The following is a 21,144-nucleotide window of genomic DNA, read 5'->3' as shown; positions in this document are numbered from 1 at the left end:
TCTGAAGGCACCAGTTCTGTAGGGTTTGGGCATTTACTGAGACAATTATTAATTGTAGCAGTAAATCACAAAGTTGATTCTTTTGATGGCTTTAGAATCCAACCATGCGACATAACTCAAACAACACGCACACACAGGTACTAATACACGAGGATACATTTATTAATACACAGAATATGCATGTAAACCTAACAGATCTTATCGAGAGGGTTATCAGAATACAAAAGGTATATATTCAATCAGTTACAAAGTGTTACACATATCAAGAGGACATACGTTCAGTATATCATTCATTAAGACCGTTTCGTAAATGAACTTAGTTATAACTTCTACATTAGATACTCAAACAAGTACATAACTCTTAGGAATTAAATTGATATCAACTGGTTGGGATAACAATTGAATTCTCGAGCTGTAATGCATTGAAGTTGAATACTCATCCAATCTCTGGGGATTCAGATCTCCTGCGGGCACAAAGAAACAGTTGCAGGCTGTTGCTGTCCAATCTGCGCTCTCTGGCTCGGTGCCAGGCTGTGCTGTGCGGCTTACGACGGTGTGCTGCTGATGCTCACTGGCCTGCTAGTTAAGTTTGTGCACAGGAGAAAAGATGACTGTGGGTCCCAGCAAGTCAGGAAGAGGACCGGTTCGTTCCTGATGAAGAGCTAGTTCTGAATAGCGATTCAGCTGTCCACAGTTCCGACCTGTTCACGAGGCCTGCTGCTGGTTACTCTCTGGCAACCTCCACTCTAGACTCTTAGAACAAAGGAAAGTTCTGGCACTCAGACACACTGGCCGTTCCGTGGTTGTCCGGGCTGAGTCTCAGGATGGTCAGGAGGCGCGCTGCGAGAATGTCCTGCCCTTGGGAGCCATCTGCTCCTGGGCCGTCCTGCCCTGGAATTCTCCTTTGAATTCCCTTTAGAACAGTCCACAGAATCCTCTCCAGAATCTTGCTGAATCTCGTTGAATCTGAATCTGAATCTGAATCTCACAGGCTCTCTGTGTTGCCTGTTTTTACCTGGAGGAACTTCAGCTCATTGATTGGCTGAAAGTTCCATGGGCATCAGAGTCCCACGTGGGTTACTCGGCCCTACCAGTCCCTGATTGGTTGATCAAGGTGAGATATGAGTCACTTAGTCCTGACACTAAGTAATGCAGTCCAGATGTCCAACTGGCACTCCCTAGACAGATAGGCGCCAATGGATGACCATTGATCATGATAGCCAGGCTAAGCTAAGTGCATCCCCCTTTGGGAGCTGTCCTTATCAAAAGAAAACATCTTGCATGAATAGTTTCTCTGTGGCTGCACCACAGAGATGAACAGAGAAATGGGGCCTCATTTGGGAAGGCTCAGAACACTTAATTCTGCCTTATTATTAAGCCTCGCCACTACACAGTCACCCGATATGCCGATAGTCAAAGGAGCGCAAAACACGAAGCGTCAAAAGACAAGATGAGTTGATGGAAAGAGCGTTGAATTGATGAGCACAAAAGTTCAGCTCGTACAATAGGCAACGAAGGTCCCAGCGTCGTCATCGCACTTGAAAGGACTGCCTTGCAGACCAAGGGCAGTGGGAGGTTGCTGTTTTGAGACGGAGGCATTGGGATGGTGGGCCGAGATCTATTTTTATTAAGGAATTCTTCATCGTGAAAGATCTGTCCACAGGTCATCCAAAGAACTCAGGGAATCATGTGCTACTGAAGGGAGTGAAGTGCTGAAACACATGACATGCCCCCTTGATCTCACATGCACAATTCTGCTGCAACATGCACAGCTACCGTCCACACCAGGCAGTGGGGCTTCAGCAGAATTTGCTACGCCACCTGCAATTGCATATCCAGCTGCACACATATACATGGCCCTTCTGTCCTTTTCAGGATCTCAAAAAAAAGCATAGCGTGGTTTTCCTGCCACCTGATTGACCTCATCTCCCTCAGAATGTGCCCCGCCACATTCATTGCTGAAGCAGGACGGAGGCTAACGGACATGTCAGAACAGTGAGGTTCAACGATCTCTCCAAAATATTGTGGTTGTAGTGGAAGAGATATGTTTTAAATTGTACCTTGGTATTTCAAACTCTTTCTAGAATGTTATCCATTTCTATTTTATTTTGACAGGAACTGTTAAAAGGCTAATGACACTAGATGAAAAGAGAAGAAAGAAAACACAACGTTTCAGCCGTGGAGCCTTCTTCAGGTGTGAGGGCTCCACGGCTGAAATGTTGTGTTTTCTTTCTTTTCTTTTAAGCATGGAATAGACCTATTACTTGTTCCTTTGCAGCCTACACATGGTGATGCAGCTCCCCACCTGAACTGCTAATGATACTAGATGCGTGGTAGTTTGTGGTACTTGGTTATTGTCTTATGTTTGCTCAAACTCCATATGTGTTGTAACAGCGAGGCTTATTAATAAGAAATAATTAAGTGTTCTGAGCCTTCCCAAATGAGGCCCCATCTCTGTTCATCTCTGTGGTGCAGCCACAGCGAAACTATTCATGCAGGCTGATTTAAGGTTTCCTTTAATAAGGGACAGCTCCCAAAGGGGGATGCACTTAGCTAAGCCTGGCTATCATGATCAATGGTCATCCATTGGCGCCTATCTGTCTAGGGAGTGCCAGATGGACATCTGGACTGCATTCCTAGGTGTCAGGAGTAAATGACTCATATCTCACCTTGATCAACCAATCAGGGACTGGTGGGGCCGAGTAACCCACGTGGGACTCTGATGCCCATGGAACTTTCAGCCAATCAACGAGCTGAAGTTCCTCCAGGTACAAACAGGAAACACAGAGAGCCTGTAGTAAGATTCAGGAGACTTCTGTGGACTTTTCTAAAGGGAATTCAAAGGAGAATTCCAGGGCAGGACGGCCCAGGAGCAGAAGGCTCCCAAGGGCAGGACATTCTCGCAGAGCGCCTCCTGACCATCCTGAGACTCAGCCCGGGCAACCACAGAACGGCCAGTGTGTCCGAGTGCCAGAACTTTCCTTTGTTCTAAGAGTCTAGAGCGGAGGTTGCCAGAGAGTAACCAGAGGATCCACCCGAGGTTAGCACCAGTAGCAGGCCTCGTGAACAGGTCGGAACTGTGGACAGCTGAATCACTATTCAGAACTAGCTCTTCATCAGGAACGAACCGGTCTTCTTCCTGACTTGCTGGGACCCACAGTCATCTTTTCTCCTGTGCGCAAACTTTGCTAGTTAAAGCCAACACTAACTAGCTGGTCAGTGAGCATCAGCAGCGCACCATCGCAAGCCGCACAGCATAGCCTGGCACCGAGCCAGAGAGCGTGGATTGGACAGCAACAGCCTGCCACTGCTTCTTTGTGTCCGCGGGAGATCTGAATCCACACAGATCGGATGAGTATTCAACATTCTGCATTACAGCTCGAGAATTCAATTGTTACCTCAACCACAATTGATATCAATCTAATACCTATGAGTGATGTACTTGCTTTTGAGTATCTAGTGTAGAAGTTGTAATCCCAGTTCATTTACGAAACAGTCTAAATGAATGGTATACTGAATGTATGTCCCTCTTGGTTTGGAACTCTTCATGATTTAATATAAACCTTTTTTATTCTGCTAACCCACACTCTTAAGATCTGTTATGTTTATATGCACATTTTATGTATTAATAAGTGTATTAGTATCTGTGTGTGTGCGTTAATGAGTTAACCCGCAAGGTCGGTTTTCTAATAGCCATCAAAGAATCATTTTGTGACTTACTGCTACAATTATAATTGTCCCAGTAAATACACAAAACCCCTACACACGCATGGAAACCAATATTTACCTGCTAATCCAGAATGCAGCAGAGAACAGTTGGACAGAAGGTTAGTATCTGTCGATACTGCATCACAGAAGTCAGTCTCTTCCCCCTCATTATGCAGGCTGACTTGTTCAGGATGAACTGTCCTCCAGTGACAGTCAGCTGCAATCACTGACTCAGACATGGTGTTGATACACTGACGGCACTTTGGCTGATTTGGTTAATATGCTTTCCTCTTAAACAGGAGATGCTGAGTTCAAATCCCAGCAGTGCTTTTCTTCCTGTCTTGTCTTACAAAATGTATCACTATGGATGATTACGTACAGCTTGATTTTGTTTAACGCAAGTTTTCATTTTCTTTCTGGAACAACTTGCTTTTCATGAAATTCATACAGCTTGTGAAAGATGAAATACAAATCTTGCCTTGTATATCGCAGGCTGGTAAGAAAAAAGCATTATTTTCTTTTTTTTAAGCTTGCAAATGGAGAAAAGGGACACACGTGAGTCTCTGTTAATTGAAAGGTTAGTGGTTTGAGCCCACCCAGAAATGCACTTCTCATTATTGCAATGTAAAGCTCATCTCTACTTATTCGGATTTCTTAGCAAAACCTTAACCCACTTGATATTTGCAAGAAATGTGAATGTTTTTGTTAAACAATTAAGTATGTAAGTCAATATCACTGGGAATGGCCAATAATGACCAACATTCAAGGACATCATATTCAGCCAAGCAGTTGATCTTCGAACGGCTAGCAGAAGAATTCTCTCGATGCATCCTTAGTTAGAATATTTAAAATTACGACACAGATTTGTTGGAGAACTTGACAAGCAAAAAAGACAGTTGGACAGCATGATTATGCTAGGACTGTACATTTGTATTTTAATACTTTTGTATATTTATCTTAATTGTAATATACATGTAACCATAAATGCTGTTCTATGTAAATACATTTTGTTGTATTTTATCATATTTTAGCTGAGGGCACAAGGGGGTCTATTATACCTTCCCGAAACTTCCAAGACAACTATAACAGAGGCTCATATTTTAATATAATTTGCTTTAAAAGAAAACCACAATTTGTACGATATCATCCCTCAATATCGACGTTCAAATGAAGGATTTAAAGAAGCAACAGCGATAGGAGAGTACATTGATTTTGGACCAATGTTTGCATCTGAACAATCCTTCCTCCTGGAAAGAAGAAAAAACAGGTATGTTTTGAGTCTCATGATGATGCTCTTCTGGATAAAAAAAAAAACAGTGCAAATTTGTTTCGGATGTATTTTGGATAAAATGATAACTGTCATCGAAGAGAAATTTGATCAGTTGAATGCAGTCGAAACTTTTGACATTTTATATGATGACAGGACGTACATTTAGGACTCAGTACCGATAACGCTGCTGATATTGATGGAGTAGAAATTAAGTGTATTGGCAATTTTATCTGAGGCAAGAAGTACTAGAACACCTCCTATAAAAATGTTAGGATTCAGAGCATAAAAAGTCTTAAAATCTTGCATTTTACAAGAACTTTTTAATATAAATGGGACATTTAGAACATGGCATATGAGAACATATGGTTAACCGAGGATGAGCAACGGGTGATTGCACTTTCTGCTTCTTGCTATAAACCTACCCCCTGGTTATAAAAACATCTAAAAATTCTGACACTGAGGTGTGAGAGACAATGGAACAGACTATCAAAATCCTGAACTTTTGGAAATTTTACTGTGCCAATTTTTTAAATATGACCCTGTGAACATGGCATGTCCCTCCTTCCTCATTACCAAAACATCTCAATGTTCCGACACTATGTACATTGATAATTAGAACACTTCACTGTTGCATTTCTAAGTTGTGACATTGTGAACATGGCATGTTAAAGTATATAGAATCAGATCAGAACAGGCTAAATGCAATTCATAGTAATTTATCATTTTCTTACTTTCTAAATGAAAAAAAAATTCAGTGATTATGACACTTCGGTATGAGGTAAAATATGCTTCAATGACAGAATAAATAATCATGGAAAAAATACTCACAGTGGACATTCATAGTTGTGATTATAGAAATGTTAAATATCAGGTGAGTAGCTGCGTCAGCATGCGTAGGCTGCAAAGGAACAAGTAAAGGGTTATTCCATGCTGAAAAGAGAAGAAAGGAAACACAACGTGTTGGCCGTGGAGCCTTCTTCAGGTGTTAGAAAGACAGGGCAGTATGCAAAGATAATTTTCTTTTTATCTTTGCTTACTGCAGTTTATCTTTGATGACAACATCAAAGACATTAAGGGATTCTTACGGCTAACAGCTCCACATCAACTTCCTTTTATAACTAACCTCATCAGATCTCTCAACTCGCAACTCTTCCAGTTTCTCACTTCAGAGAAGGATAAAAAACTCAATCATCCTCTACAGAGAAAAACCATCAACACCCCTACCACCTCCACCAGTCCAAACCTTGTTGTTACTGTACCCTCTGACCTTTCCCTTTCACCCTTTTGCATCCTCAGCTAACATATTTTAATATTAAAACACAATTCCAATAAATTGTACAGTATTTACAGTTTAAAATTAAGGTAAATATGTCAAAATATCAAAATCCAACTGCACAGTGCTAACAAAACAATGCTTGTCAAGTTCTCAAACAAATCTGCATTGTATTTTTAAAATATTTCAGCAGAGGATGTGACGGGAGTATAAATGACGATTCGACGATTATTTTTCTTGGGTGAATATGGTTTTCTGGGGAGTTGCGATGTTGGGCATTATTGGACATTTTTGACACGTGTTGAACAGTCGCATTTCCTACAAATATTAAAATGGCTATGGTTTAGCTGAGAAATCCAATCGACCTATGCGAAAACAATGTTTACATCACAAAAGAAACCCGTCCCTGGGTGGACTTAAACCACCAACTTCTCAGTTAATAGCCGAACACGCTAACCGATTGCGCCACAGAGACTGACGAGCAGAGTCTTTCCTCGAATCAAAAAAAAAAATCTCTTACCGTTTATTTTGCCAGCCGGTAATATTTTTTCTGCACTGATAACCAAGAACTGAATTTCATGTTTTGCAAGCTGTGTGAATTTCATCAAAAACAAGTTTTCCAGAAAGGAAATGAACACATGCATTTAACGAAATCAAGCCCTTTGTGAGTGCCCAAAATGGTACGTTCTGTACTACAAGATAGGAAGAAAGACACGGCTGTGAGTTGAACCGGTGCTTTTGTTCAATAAAGAGGCACGTTAACCAAATAAGCTACGGTGACAGGACTTCCATCACCTTTTACAGCCGCTTGGACACACCGCTCTGAGACATCTGCGTTCAGAAAGCGCTGAACCTGCTCTCAGAGCAAATTGCCTCTTTTACATACAGTAGCAGCCCAGACACTGAGAAACGAAGAGAACTGACTTTTATCCGGCATTTTTCATGTCCAATGCGTTTGACATCTCCCAAGGGCGACAGAGTTATTTTGCAACACTATTTCTTCTTCTTTTTTATTTCTGTAAGCTTTGATAAAAAAACGAGAAATCGTGCAAGGGAAAAATGTTTTTTTTTTTCATAGAGAAAACGTGCACCAGGAAATGTTGTGTTGAGAAGAGGTGATTTAACATGATACGTGACCTAATTTATCGGAGTAAATGCTCACCCAGCAAGGTCTGGAGAAGTTGGAGAGTCTGGTGGATGTAATAATTATACGGTGTTGTGGAAGAAAACAGTCTTTCTTTGAATTCTCAATCAATGAGAATTTCAGTGCGAAACATAAACCCTTTTTCTGATTTAAAGAGATAATATTTTAAAACTCATAAAAAATCAGAAAACACGTTTCTCACTTTGAAATTTTAGAAGGGGCGGTATATTACTAGTAGCGAAGCTGAGCACCCTATGGGGGAATTCCGGTTATGTGAAATACCAGCAGTTCAATAATTAACGCATCTGATTTTGGATCATAAGATTGTAGGTTCGACTTCTACCTGCCTCATGTAAATTTTATTCAAGCTCCTCAGTAATAGATGCCTATTATGTAATGGACCGCACCTGAAAGCAAACATTGGGTCTGTTTCCTTTGTTTTCCAGCATGAAATAGCAAATCGTTACAAAAAGTACCAATATCGTTTTTTTTTTTCAAATTACATTTTCAGGCTTCAGACACTTTTTAATAAAACAAAAGTGTCCGGAAACTCCCTAACTTTCAGGTTTGCTTGAACCTGTATTAAAAGAAGTTATTTGAAACTTCCGGGATTCCATTCTCTGATGTAGCTGTCTCTAAAGACGGATGTGATGTTTCGCAGATGTGAACTGTGCCTTCTCTCTTGTGTTCAAGGGTATTCGCTGTGTGAGATCCTAACTGTATGTCCAGTAGGGCTCTATTTTGTTTAGATTATCTATGTGGTGTACAGATAGAATTCAACTACATGGTTTGAATTCCGTGTTCAGGACGAGCAGAACCTAAAAAACTAAAAGCAGACCTCGACGTGATTTGAACGTGCAGCCGTCTGATCTGGAGTCAGACATGCTATCTTTGCGCCACGAGGTCGCAGCTGTTAGCGCCTTTGAATTCCCCAAAGGAGACAAATCAACTTCACAAAAAAAAGAATATCCTGTGAAGAGCGCCGCTCTTCCGAAGAGAGTCTCTTCATCCCAGACCACATTTTATTCTTCCTGCGCAGCTCTTGTGCAGGTGTTGTTCTCAATAACAGATCCAGGAACACTGACTGTTTTTCTGTTTTTTTTTTTAATTAAGTACCCCATGGTGCAACGGTAGCACATCTGACTCTAAATCTCCAAGTTCATTTTCAAAGTATTGTAACGCAACGGGGGCTCAGGCGGGCGCCCTTGCCGCATCTGGTCGGCCCCATCCCGACTGAGGCTCGAACCCGGGACTCCCGCGGCTCTCTGCAGCGACCTAGCCCCGTGAGCTAAAGAGAGATCTCTCTACAGCCCAGTAGCTGTAGTCCTGCTATCACAGGGAAGGGCGGTGACGTCACCTGCTGTAACGCTTACGACACAGTACCTGTCAGCCGTAAGCGTTACAGTATATCGGAGTCAACTGATACTGATCAGGTTCTGCTGCTGCTGAACCCGCAGTCTTCACCTTAAAGTTCAATTCCCCAAGCCTTCTGACCATATATGTCCATCCCTTCTCGTCAAAACTCGTATTTTCACAGGGTACCCTACAGAAATCGCAGTATAGAATGAAAAGCTCCAGTAGATCTCGGCCACTGTTGGTGATTTTCCTTTAAAAACAAATTAATCTCCTGAAATTTGTATCACTTTCACTGAGACCAAGGAGTGTTAAGCTGTACATGAGTCTTTGTGGCTCGGTTGTTAACAAAAAGGGTGGTGGTTTGAGCCCTCCCAGGGACGCTATGAGCCTTTTAAAGTACACACCCGTCTCACTTTATCTCCACGGCCGGTCTTGTACCGCAATCAAATACAGAGCCCGCAGGGGGCAGTAGGCTCGCAAATATATGTGTATATAATGAAGAAGCGGAGGTTAGTTTCTTATCTGCGCGTTACAGGGTCTTATGCAACTCGTACCAACAGCTGGGGTTTGATCCCTGCACGGGCTATTAGTTGAAAGGCCATTGTAAATGACGTGTAAGAGATTTATAGATAGACACTTTATTGGTCCCGTGAGGGGAATTAATCAAGCTTATCCAGCTGGCTTTTATGTTTCACACTAAATTGCGATCTTGAAACCAAAATAGTTAGAAATATGGAACACAACCGTTGTTCCCCAAGAAGGAAAGCTGTTTAACACTGATGTCACACCTTTTTAATCAACCCAGATTGTGAAGACAACTCTGCCCTGTCAAAAGAAAATGTTGCACAAAAGTTGGAAAGCACACTCTGAATCCATCTGTACTGTATATTTGATTTCCGGGAACCGTTCAAGGCTGCTTGGTGCTTCGCAAGCAAGTCATTTAACTTCATTTTAATATGGATGTAACCATAAATGTTCTTAAGCATGTTGTACTTTTGTCGTACTTTTTAAAACATTTAAACTGAGGACGCACGACAGCTATTATACCTTGTGATACATGCAAGACATCTGTAAACGAAGATGTAATTACAGTCAAATTGGCAATTAACAGAAAACCACAATTTGTATAATATTATTTCTCTATGTCGATGATCAGTTGAAGGATTTGAAGAAACTATATAATATTATTCCTCGATATTGATGATCAGTTGAAGGATTTAAGGAAACAGCAGCGATAGAAGGTGATTTTAGTTTTGAACCCATCTTTACACCTCAATAATCCATGTGTCCTCGAAAAAAAAAAAGAAAGGCATGTTTTGAGTCTCATAATGATCATCTTCTCGATCCAAAGAAACGTATAAATTTGATTCCTTCCGTAGTATTTTGGATTTTCTTACGAAGATCTCACGAAGTATTGCCAGGGTCTATATTTAGCGTTCTGTAGTGATAATACAGCTGATATTGATTGAGTAGAAATCTATGCTGTATAGACAACTTTATCTGAAGCGAGAAATCCAAGAATGCTACTTATGAAGTGTTAGGATTCATACCAAGATATACTTTTTGTTTTCAACCCAAAATGCTGCTATTGCATTACACATTATGTGAACATTACCAGTTTTGGTAGTTTCTCTGCGCTAAACTAATGTTCAAAACTGAAACTAATTACAAAATAACTTAAGATCAACCATGACAAAAAATTATAAATCAGGACTAATATTAATATCAACTCATATTACTACAGAAGAAAAGATTTAACTGAAATATTAATAATACTATGCAAGCCTAAAAAGTAGAACAATTCAATTTATATAACTTTTATTTTTTTATATTTTGAGAAATGGGCTCACACACCGGAAGACACTAACGTTTCTCTTCGTTAGAGTATGTGAATAACAGTTTAACCCAAAATGTTTGGAGTCCAGAGGGAGGACTTGCTCGCTGAATGATCTCTCAAGAAATCCCTGGTGAGATTCAAAAGGTGTTTTCTTCAACAGCCACGAAAAGTTTGATGATCTTCTCTGGATTTTCTGAATATGACGTTAAATTAGTTCAAATCAGTTGGTAGTTAACAAAACTAAATGCTTTGGAGGTACATTTAAAACAGCAGAACAACACTGTAGCACTTCGAGTGTGCCAGAGTTTAATTGTGTAAACCTGTCTCTCTATGAACACGAGCAAAGAGTTCTCACTCAACAGAAGACTGCGATGTGAGCACATTAATATAAAGCACCTGGAGATGCGGGGGATTGAACGGATTGTTATATGCTTTAAGTGATGGCTGTACGCACAGAAAAAAACGACAGTACTGATGATTTTTTTTTTTTTAGTTGAAGCACAGATTCTTTCCAAGATAATGGATAAAGGCAACCCAGTGGATACTCTAGTAGAATGTGGAAGACCGTTCACCTTTGTAACCAACGCAACCACAGGAACAACGTCAAGAACCAAATCAATTCCCCATTTAAATTTGACATGTGAGGTATGTTTTGTGACTGCTTGATGTAAACCCTATGATCTCTTTTGTACTTGGACAAGTTATTTCTGATGGAGCGCTATCCACAAATATTTAATAAGCTTTACCCCTGCCGATGATTCGGCGTGAAGTATCACAGACAACTGCTTTCACAGACAAAAACAACTCACCACCACAGCCAATATTAAATGTAGTTGCTGGCACACTACAATGTGCACTGGCTCATAAGTGATTTCGGCAGACGTTGCTCCTTACGTAAAGCTGAAAGTGCCTTTCTGTTGAGAAAACATTTTTTTCTGCACTGATGTTAAGCTTAGGGAGCCTGTCTTTTTGAAATTCTTTCTCTAAACACCGTGTGCAGCCTCCAGAGAGACTAACAAATATTTTTTTTGAGAAAATGTCTCACACATCAGAAGACACTAACGTTTATCTACGTTAGAGTATGTGAATAACAGTTTAACCGAAAAAGCTGTAATTGTGATTTTGCTAAAATTCAATAAATCGTCCATCAACAGTAAGAAATTATTAAGAAAGTAAGAAATTGTTTTATTTAATAAACTATAAGACATGAAGAGAGTTTACAGGTTATATCCTTCGCTTTGTCAATTAACTTAAGTGTTCAGAATCCAAGCCCGTGTGTGGATGATTGTGTTTCTTGAATCTCTTTAATCATCAAATGTTGTTGTTTAGTCCATCAGTTTTTTCATGCGCTCTACCACTGAGCTACATCCCCGAGGGCGAAGGTGGTGGAACTGACGTAAAGATGAGCATATGTTCACTGAACTACAAATTTAACTACAAATTAAATTCATGGGAATGAAGAAATAAGGAAGGGAAAATAATCGCATCGAAGCTTCCAGAGACTGGGCAAAATGAATAATTTATTTTCATATCCAGTCACATGGGCGACAGTGGTTGATTCTTCAACAGGGGAGTGCGTTTTCTACCTCCTTACTCGACTGTCTTTCAATTATGTTTTCTTTGAAATCTTTTTGCATCTTTTAAGTGCTTGCAATTAAATTACGCATAGAAAAACAGCAGTACAGTTGATGTTCATGGACCGATGCACACAACTCCAGTGATAAAGCCCCATTTGTAAATATTGTAGAAGAACGTTAAAGGGCGAAACAACGCTCTAACCACGTGAATGGTAACAAGAAGGATCGTGTTCTTATTTAATATGTGCTTTTGAATTGCCTTGTCAATACAAACAGGCTTTAGAGATGGACAAATAATTTACAGTGGTGTTTGTAAACAAAGATGGAACATGTTATTTCTATACCAGGAAGAAAGGAGCAGACTCTTAAACTTTAAGAGACAGAAACAACACCTCATCACAGCTAACACTAATTAAAATGACATCACAACAGAAGAGTGAACCCTTGAGTGAATCAAATTAGTTTTCCTTGGTTGTCTGTGTCTTCATAACTTTGTAGGTGAGAGAGAGGATTGCGAAAATGTGCGGGTGCTTCTTAGAAGTGTGTTGGTAGTACAGGTGACTTCCAAATAATTGAGCCGTGTTTTAATCCCGGCCAGTGCATCCCCAAACCTTTTCAAGATAATCTGTTATCCGGTAGCACATCTCCTGAAACTAACATTCGATGTAGGAAGCGTGCTCTTAAACACCAAAACACTCAAAAAGGAAGAAGCAGATCTCTGTACACAAGACAGTAGTGCGATATTAGAATTTCTGAGGAGTTCAGGCTCCTTCTCAGAGGTCCTTGCTCGCCAAATAACTTTGCATCTGAGGAAGAGCACCACGGAAAAAAAAACAACTCAACAAGCGAGCGCGTTGGCTGCTCTTGGTCTTAATGCAAGGAGCTGTTTTTTTTTCCTCGCAATAATCATTATTAACCAAAAACAGCAGCACAGGTAGGTTGCATTTGTGATTATGTCACTTCTCTGCTTCAGCAAGGTCGATAAAAGACTCTGAAAGTAGTAAAGCAAAACTGAACTCAAAATCATATTAGGAATTCTGAGCGATATCTCCATACAGGTAATCCAATAAGAACGTTGAAATTCAGATGAATATCATCTCTCTATATATTTCGCTGCTTTTTACCCGGAGTAAAACTATTGGATTGAAGGAATGCTAACCGCTGGGTTAAAATGTATAGTTGTTATTTGAAGAAATCTGTAAACTCGTGATCTTATATGTTTTAAAAGCCAGCACAGGAAAACACGACAGTGCTGATTATTTTCCGGAGACGGAGCACTGATGACCTATCCGAGCTGATTGATAAAGCCCACCCAGTGGATACTCTAGCAGAACGTCAAATAACATTCACCTTTGTATCCAAAGAAACCACAGGAACAACATCAGGAAGCACAATCAATTCCCCTTTTAAATCTTTCCCGTAAGGTATGCTATGTGAATTCATGAAGTTAATCCTCTGATCTCTTTTGATCACGAACAAAGTATTTCTGATGGAGCGCTATGTTCAAAGATGTAATAAGCTTTACCCCTGCCAATGATTCGGCGTGAAGAATTAAAAGTTTCACAGACAAAAGCAGCTCACCACCACAGACAATATTAAATGTACTTGCCGGTACACTATCATGTAGCTGAACGTGCCAAGGAGAATTTCTGTTGAGAAAACAAAATATTTTTTCTGCTTTGAGGTTAAGCTGACAGCCTGACTTTTATAGAAAGTCTATCTCTAAACACCTCCCGCAGCCTAACAAAAAGCGCTTTTACTGATCGTATTGCAGGTCTTAAAACACTAACATTTGGTAGTGGTGGGATTTGAACCCACACCCCAGGAGAGACTAAAGCCTGAAATCCAGCACCTTAGACCACTCGGCCAAACTCCCTTCCTCCATGCTCATCTTCCTCACATTGCTGGCTTGGAAAATGCCGGGGGCTTCAGCTCTTGTCATCGGATCTAATGATATCATGACATGTGGAAGTGACTGCACCTTCATCTTCCGAGATGCCTTCAATAGCACAAACGTTACTTTCACCGGCACAAACATAGCAATAACGAAGGAGGTGGGATTCATCCTTTGTGCTGTTTGCAGGGGTGCAACTCTACATTGATCTACTGACTTGAAGAGCAAAAATCAAAATCCTCTGCTATTACTGTTGCTTTTTTCATAGTTTCTTCAAATCCTTCATTTGAACGTCAATTTTGAAGGATATTGATGATAATACCACATAAATTGTGGTTTTCTTGTGATCGCCAATTTTATTCAAATACCAGCCTTTTTTACAGTTCCTTGCGTGTTTCACAAGGTGTAATAGCCCCCCTCGCATCCTCAGCTAACATATTTTAAAATTACAATATATTATACAGCAGGCATGTTGTATTTATATTACAATTAAACATTTATATTAAAATTAAAGTAAATATACCAGAATACACACAGTGCTAACCCAATAATTCTTGTCAGGTTCTCCAACAAATCTGCGTTGTTATTTTAACATGATTCAGCTGAGGGTGCAACAGAAGTATAAGTGAATTTTCCCGCCAGCCATTCAAAGACCAATTCCGAATACTTTTAAAAAATCTGCCTGCATGTTTGATTATTGTCATTTAATTTTGAAAAATTTCAATATTGATCATAACTAAAGAAAATAATTATCTCCAACCAAAAAGTGATAAAGATGCGAGTCGCTCTTGAATCAGAGCTGAGTGATACGGGCTTCTGTTCTGATATGGTTGTATGAGAAACAGGAGGAATCGCCAATCTCCTGTAGAATATGAATTGAATCAGGAGTGAGACATTTTGTATACTAAGGCATATGTCAACGTCTGACCTACATCGTAAAACTAAATTAAAATCTAACATTAAGTTGTCAGAGTCATTTATTTATATACAAACAATTGACAGACCAAGTAATAATTCTACATTAGTTCAGGTATGTAAACTTGAACTAACAAACCTATTAATAATTCTACATTAACGTGTCCTACACTGATCAGACTAATTGAAATGGTCTGATTCAGAGCCTGTGCAGTTCGTCCTAATTTCAACAAGGACAGTTCTGATCCCTCATCACCGAACTGAGCACAAGTTCAGCTGTTCTCCAGTTTTGTTACGCATGGTTTTTCATTGCAATTGAGTTCAGAGCTGGAGCTGATCTCCAGACAGTACAGTGTTTTGGGTAAGTTGTCGAAATTCGCATGAGGCTGCAGACAACTTACCCAAAGTGTTTTCTATAGCTTTCAGGTGGAGTTCATTTATATAAAAGAACATAAGTGGTATAAACGCAACAAGCCAGACGGCAGTCCAACTTATAATGTTCTGACGCGAGGCCTGACGCGTTATTCATTACGCCACTGACCCTCCTATTGTAGTACTAAAAAAAACACGTTTTCTACATTTATATCTGTTCACTCTAAAAACTAAAAAAGACAAAGGGTTTGTGTGTCGCGCTAAAATTCCGCTTCATTTCGAATGCAAATAAAAACCGTTTTGTTCCAAGAAATCATAAATTTGTCACATCCTTCATACTATACTTCTCTCTTGTATTAGTAAAGCATTTTGATTTAAACTGAACAATATATGAAAGGTTTCATCTATACACTTACACATAATAAGTATACGAATAAATACTCGGAAGAAGCCGCAGCTCAGGTATTAGAGAGATTTAAAATCGGATCGGAGGATTTAGAGTCCAGACTGCAAACCAACAGCTGACACAGGTCTTTTATAGAACCGTTTTGATTTCCTCTGCTTTGTCCCTGTGTTGTCATTGTCCTGCTCGCAGCCGAGCCCGACACACGTCTGTTTTTTGTCGCTGGGCGCACACCCTGCGGTCCATGCGGGTCCTAATACCCCAGTACAATGACGGGGACACTAAACTGTAAACAGGTGCCGTCCTTCAGCTGAGACGTAAAACCGAGGTCATGACTCTCTGATCATTCAGGAGAATGGTGGTGGGGGAGGGGACTCCCCATTACCTGTAAAGCGCATTGAGTGGAGTATCCAGAACAGCGCTATATAAGTGTACGCAATAATGATGATGATTATTATTATTATTATTATTTTATTGTAATGTAAAATGCAATAAAAAGTAAAAAAATATCAAACTTTGATTCAAAATAGATTAATGTAAAAACTGATAAAGCTAATGCTTTTTTCAGGGCTATAGACGCAGAGCACCATCCAGCAGCTGTAGACGATGTTCGGGGAAAAGCTAATTCTGTTTTTAGCACAGGGAGTGAGAATGAGCTCAGTCCGGCTCCCAGCAGAATCCATCCTGGTTTGGTTACAGTGCACCTGAGGCTCTTTGGATCGCAACGTAAAAAAAACCAATTGCTCACATCGTGTGACTTCCACGACAGGAAGGAAAGATATCACTTAAAAAAATCAGAACTGAAGATTTGGATCCTGGGCCTCAATTTGATCAAATTATTAAAATAATAATTATCAAAATATCAGATTGTGTTTCTGCAACATTTCGTGCACAGTACGCCATTTTAATCTAAAACAGTCACAACGAGGGCTTTACACGCAGTCTGGGGTATTTTCCCCTTTTATATTTTTGCCACTTTATATCGAACCTGTTATACTCCCAGAAGTGCACAGTAGCTTGTACTTAATAAAAATGTACAATTCACCACTGGTATAAACAGATGTGTGCCGTGTTTGCCTTTGTAAGCATTTGTTTAAAAAATAAGTTCACAATACGATAAAAACACAGAAAGCACAAACTTTATAATACAACGATACAAAATCAATACCAAATCATTATGCCAATTAAGTACCTATCCTTTGAAAACAGAGAACACCTTTATATCTACAAAAACTTGACATTTGTATGTATTTTTGAATTACAAAGCAGACAGAGTAGTCCCTTAATTCAAAGATCAGATCTTGGCCAAAACAAGACAATCAGACGTGGGCTGAATTCGGAACAGGAACCTCTACTTCGTCGTTTATTGAGCTTTTGATCAATGTCTGAATGAAACAGATTCGCTTTTTTAACTCTTTGATTAAAGTACACAAAAAGCACCTTCCTTCGAACCAGCGACCTAAGGACTCCCTGCTGATTCCACTACACTCCCCCGCTCGACCAACTGAACTATCGAAGGGATGGCGGTAGGCTCTCTGGCACATACTGCCCAATGTAGTGAAATGTTCCGGGTGATTAAAATCCCACTTCGACATCAAGTTTCCAACTCGTTTCCTTAGTCTTGTTTACCTTGAATTTAAGCCACGAACCAGGACTCTACTGTATAAACTTCCAGGGATATTACAAAATGTTTGACGGGGCATCAATCATTCCAGGCGGAAATGGACTCCTTTTTTTTCTCGAGGGATCATATTAAACATTTCATTAGTATCGAGAGGAGGATCACCATGAGACACAAAACAAACAGTTTCTTTCTGTCTTTATTAGAAAGTAGTGTTTGTGCTACATTAATAATTATTACATTAATTAATAATTAATAATTATTAATATTCGTGGAAATAAAGAAGTAAATTTTTAAATTTATATTTGAATCGAAATGTGGTTTTGAGTTAAATATTAGCGTGTTCATGTAATTAGTTTGTGTTTGTCATTACTATATATATATATTGCCATGTTACTAGAATTTGTAACTGTAGTTTACTAGTTGTGTTTTTTTATGATGGTTAGACATTTGTTGATTACAATATTGTATATAATGTATAATTTGAACTACATATTGTAACGCCCTCGCCTGGTGGTGAGGAGGAAGCGCCCCTAGGCGCTCGTAGTACCGCTGGGCATGCTGGGAGTGGTAGCCGGGGAGAGTCTGAGGGTCAGCACGATGACCAGCGGCTGACCCTACCTGTGTAAATAATGTCCTAGTAATTCTAGTGCCCTGTGTAGTCCTGTAAAAGTAGAGTGTGTTGTTAGGTAATTACCACCCTAAATGTGTGTACGTGTTCGTCAGTCTCCTCATGTGTGTGTAGATCCTGTGTTTGGTTTTGGTGTGGTTGTAAAATAAAGCCAGTGCTTGGTTAATCGTGTCTCCACTGTTCTTTAGTTCTGAAAAAGAACCTGCAAACGCTACACTGGTGTCAGAAGCGGGCAGAATGAACAACTCGTGGCAGACACTACCCGATTCCATAAAGCGCCGGCTGACGCTGGAAGACGCAGAACCCATCGGCGGTGCACATAGGGAGCCTGAGCAACTCCTGGGTGCGACAGGTGGCCACAGCCCTTACCAGGGCTACCCAGTAGTGGTCCCGCCAGTAGAATTGGGGCGGCCGCCCCAGAGAGAGGATGCCCTCCCTGCCGGAGCCGATCAGCGATTCCCACACCCATTGGCGCGGGTGCGACCAGGTCGCTACGATGGTGAGGCGCCTTGGGAGACCTATGAGGCGCAGTTCCAGCTCGCGGCCCGGACGAATGGCTGGAGCCGGGCGGAGATGGCCGGCCACCTGGCGGCGGCGCTGGAAGGAGCGGCCTGCCAGGTGCTCCTGGACGTCCCGGAGGAGGACAGAGGCGACTACACGGCGCTGGCAGCAGGACTTGATGCGGGAGAGGCTGGCCCTGCGGCGGCGCCGACCAGGAGAGCGACTGGGCCCGGTCGCCGCGGATGTCATGTTCCTCGCCCGCCGAGGATACCCAACTTTCCCCCGGGAGGCGCAGCGGGAGATGGCTCTCCAGGCCTTTCTCAAGGCCCTCTCGCCCGAGGAGCTGCAGCGCCACGTGCAGCTGGCCGCGCCAACATCGCTGGAGCAGGCCTTGGCCCTTGCTACACGGGCTGAGGTAGTGTTCGGGGTGACTGGCAGCGCCAGGAGACGCAGTGCGCCCTGCCGGCTGACCGAGGCGGCGACGGAGGAATCCAGCGAGGGGGAAGAGGAGCCAGCCCGTGCAGCGACCGCCGCGGAACAGCCCCGCACGTTGATTTGCGACCGCTGCGGGAAAAGAGGACACCGAGCCCGGTTCTGCCGGGCACCCGAACCTCGCTCTCCCCGATCGGCGTCGGGAAACAGGAACGGGGCGGCTCAGCGCCGGGAAGGCCGCCCTTGAACACCTCAACCCCCGCTCCGGAGAGCGCTGTAAAAACCGGCGCCCCTCACGCCACCGTGGGGCGAGTCGGCTGTAGCCGGGGCCTGTACCTCCACTGCCGGATTGAGGACCAACCCTGCCTGGCCCTACTCGACACCGGTTCATCAGTAACCCTACTTCGGCCGGGCGTCCTCCCCGACACCGAGGGCACCAACCCCCCAGGATGGGAGGCCTCCAGCCTGCGGCTGAGGACCGTGACGGGACAGCTCGCTGCAGTCCGGGGGAAACGGGTGCTTGCCTTCCGTCTGGGTGCAGCGACGGTGCGCCACCCCTGCTACCTTGCACCCATCCAGGAGGACTGCATTCTGGGGCTGGACCTACTGCAGCGAGTGGGGGCCAGGTTGGACTTGGACCGGCAGGAGTTGGTGTGGCAGGGGGAGCGACTGCACCTGGTGGAGGGCAGGTCCGGCGAAGGCCGAGGGACGCGGGCTTGCCGGAGCCGGGGGAACAAGAGGCGGCGGCGGCGGCGGCGGCGTCAGTCGCCGGGGCAGACCAGGCCTGCGAGCCGGGGAGCGAGCGTGCCGGATCCTGCCCCTGAGTCGGCCGGGGGGCCAGACAAGGCGGCGGCGGGGGCCGAGCGTTGCGTGGAAGCGAAGCGTGCCGTTGAGGACCTCTTCCAGCGGAGCTGCGAGGGCCTCGATCAGGACCAGCGGCAGCGGCTCCAGGAGCTACTCGCCCAGAACGAAGACCTCTTTGCGGCGAGGGATGAGGACTGCACCCGCACTGCCCTGGTCCAACACGAGATCAACACCGGCGACGCTCGGCCCATCCGCAGCCCACCAGGACGCATGGTCCACGCCAAGCGGACCGCCGCCGAGGAAAAGATCCGGGAGATGGCCGCAGCGGGGGTGATTGAGCCCTCCGCGAGCCCGTGGTCGGCGCCAGCCGTACTGGTTAAAAAAAAAGACGGCTCGTGGAGGTTCTGCGTCAACTACCGCAAGCTGAACGAGGTCACCCGGAAAGATTCCTACCCCCTGCCGAGGATAGATGACGCCCTGGACTACATCACCGGGTCGACCTGGTTCAGCTCCCTGGACCTCCGCTGCGGCTACTGGCAGGTACCGCTTGCTCCCGATGCTCGCCCAAAGACGGCCTTTTCCATCGGCCAGGGCCTCTGGCAGTTTACTGTCATGCCTTTTGGCCTGTGCAATGCCCCGGCGACGTTCGAGAGGCTGATGGAGAGGGTGCTGGCATCAGTCCCGCGGAACCAGTGTGTGTTATATCTGGACGATCTGCTGGTTCATGCACGGAGTTTCAACCAGGCCTTGACGAACCTCCAGGCGGTGCTGGCCTGCATCCGCCGTGCTGGCCTGAGGCTCAACCCCCGCAAGTGCGAGCTCCTGCGGCGGGAGGTGACCTTCCTGGGACATGTTGTTGGACCGCGAGGGGTGGCTACGGACCCAGGTAAGGTCGCCGCAGTGAGGGGCTGGCCGACTCCACGCACCGTCGCGGAGCTCCGCAGCTTTCTGGGGTTGGCCTCGTACTATAGGAGGTTCGTCCGGGACTTTGCCAGCATCGCCGCCCCGCTGCACCGCCTCACCGACAAGGGCCGCCGTTTTGACTGGGACTCGGGCTGTGAGACTGCCTTTGGCCGGTTGCGTGAAGCTCTGGTGGGGGCCCCAGTGCTGGCCTACCCCGACCCGCGGTTGCCGTATATTCTCGACACCGACGCGAGTGACTCGGGGGTGGGGGCGGTGTTGGCGCAGGAGGGGCCGGATGGGGAGCGCGTAGTGGCTTACTATAGTCGGGCTCTGACTAGGCCTGAGCGGAACTACTGCGTGACCCGTCGCGAGCTGCTGGCGGTGATGGCGGCGGTCCACCATTTCAGGCCGTACCTGTTCGGGACCCGGTTCCGGTTGAGGACCGACCATGCGTCCCTCACCTGGCTGCTCCACTTTAAGGAGCCAGAGGGACAGATGGCGCG

At 43.6% G+C, this 21,144-nt stretch overlaps 1 non-coding gene across 1 annotated transcript; it reads right to left on the bottom strand.

The window, feature by feature from the left end:
• Positions 1-6,652: 6,652 nt before the first annotated feature.
• Positions 6,653-6,726, bottom strand: trnan-auu (transfer RNA asparagine (anticodon AUU)). The gene has a single exon. It is a non-coding gene; the product is annotated as a tRNA-Asn (tRNA).
• Positions 6,727-21,144: the final 14,418 nt, after the last annotated feature.

The sequence above is a fragment of the Lepisosteus platostomus genome, chromosome 5 (assembly GCF_059453375.1).
Source record: "Lepisosteus platostomus isolate fLepPlt1 chromosome 5, fLepPlt1.hap1, whole genome shotgun sequence".
Classification (NCBI taxonomy): Eukaryota; Metazoa; Chordata; class Actinopteri; order Semionotiformes; family Lepisosteidae; genus Lepisosteus; species Lepisosteus platostomus.
The sequence above is the reverse complement of the archived record's forward strand: the minus strand, read 5'-3'. Positions and strand labels throughout refer to the sequence as shown.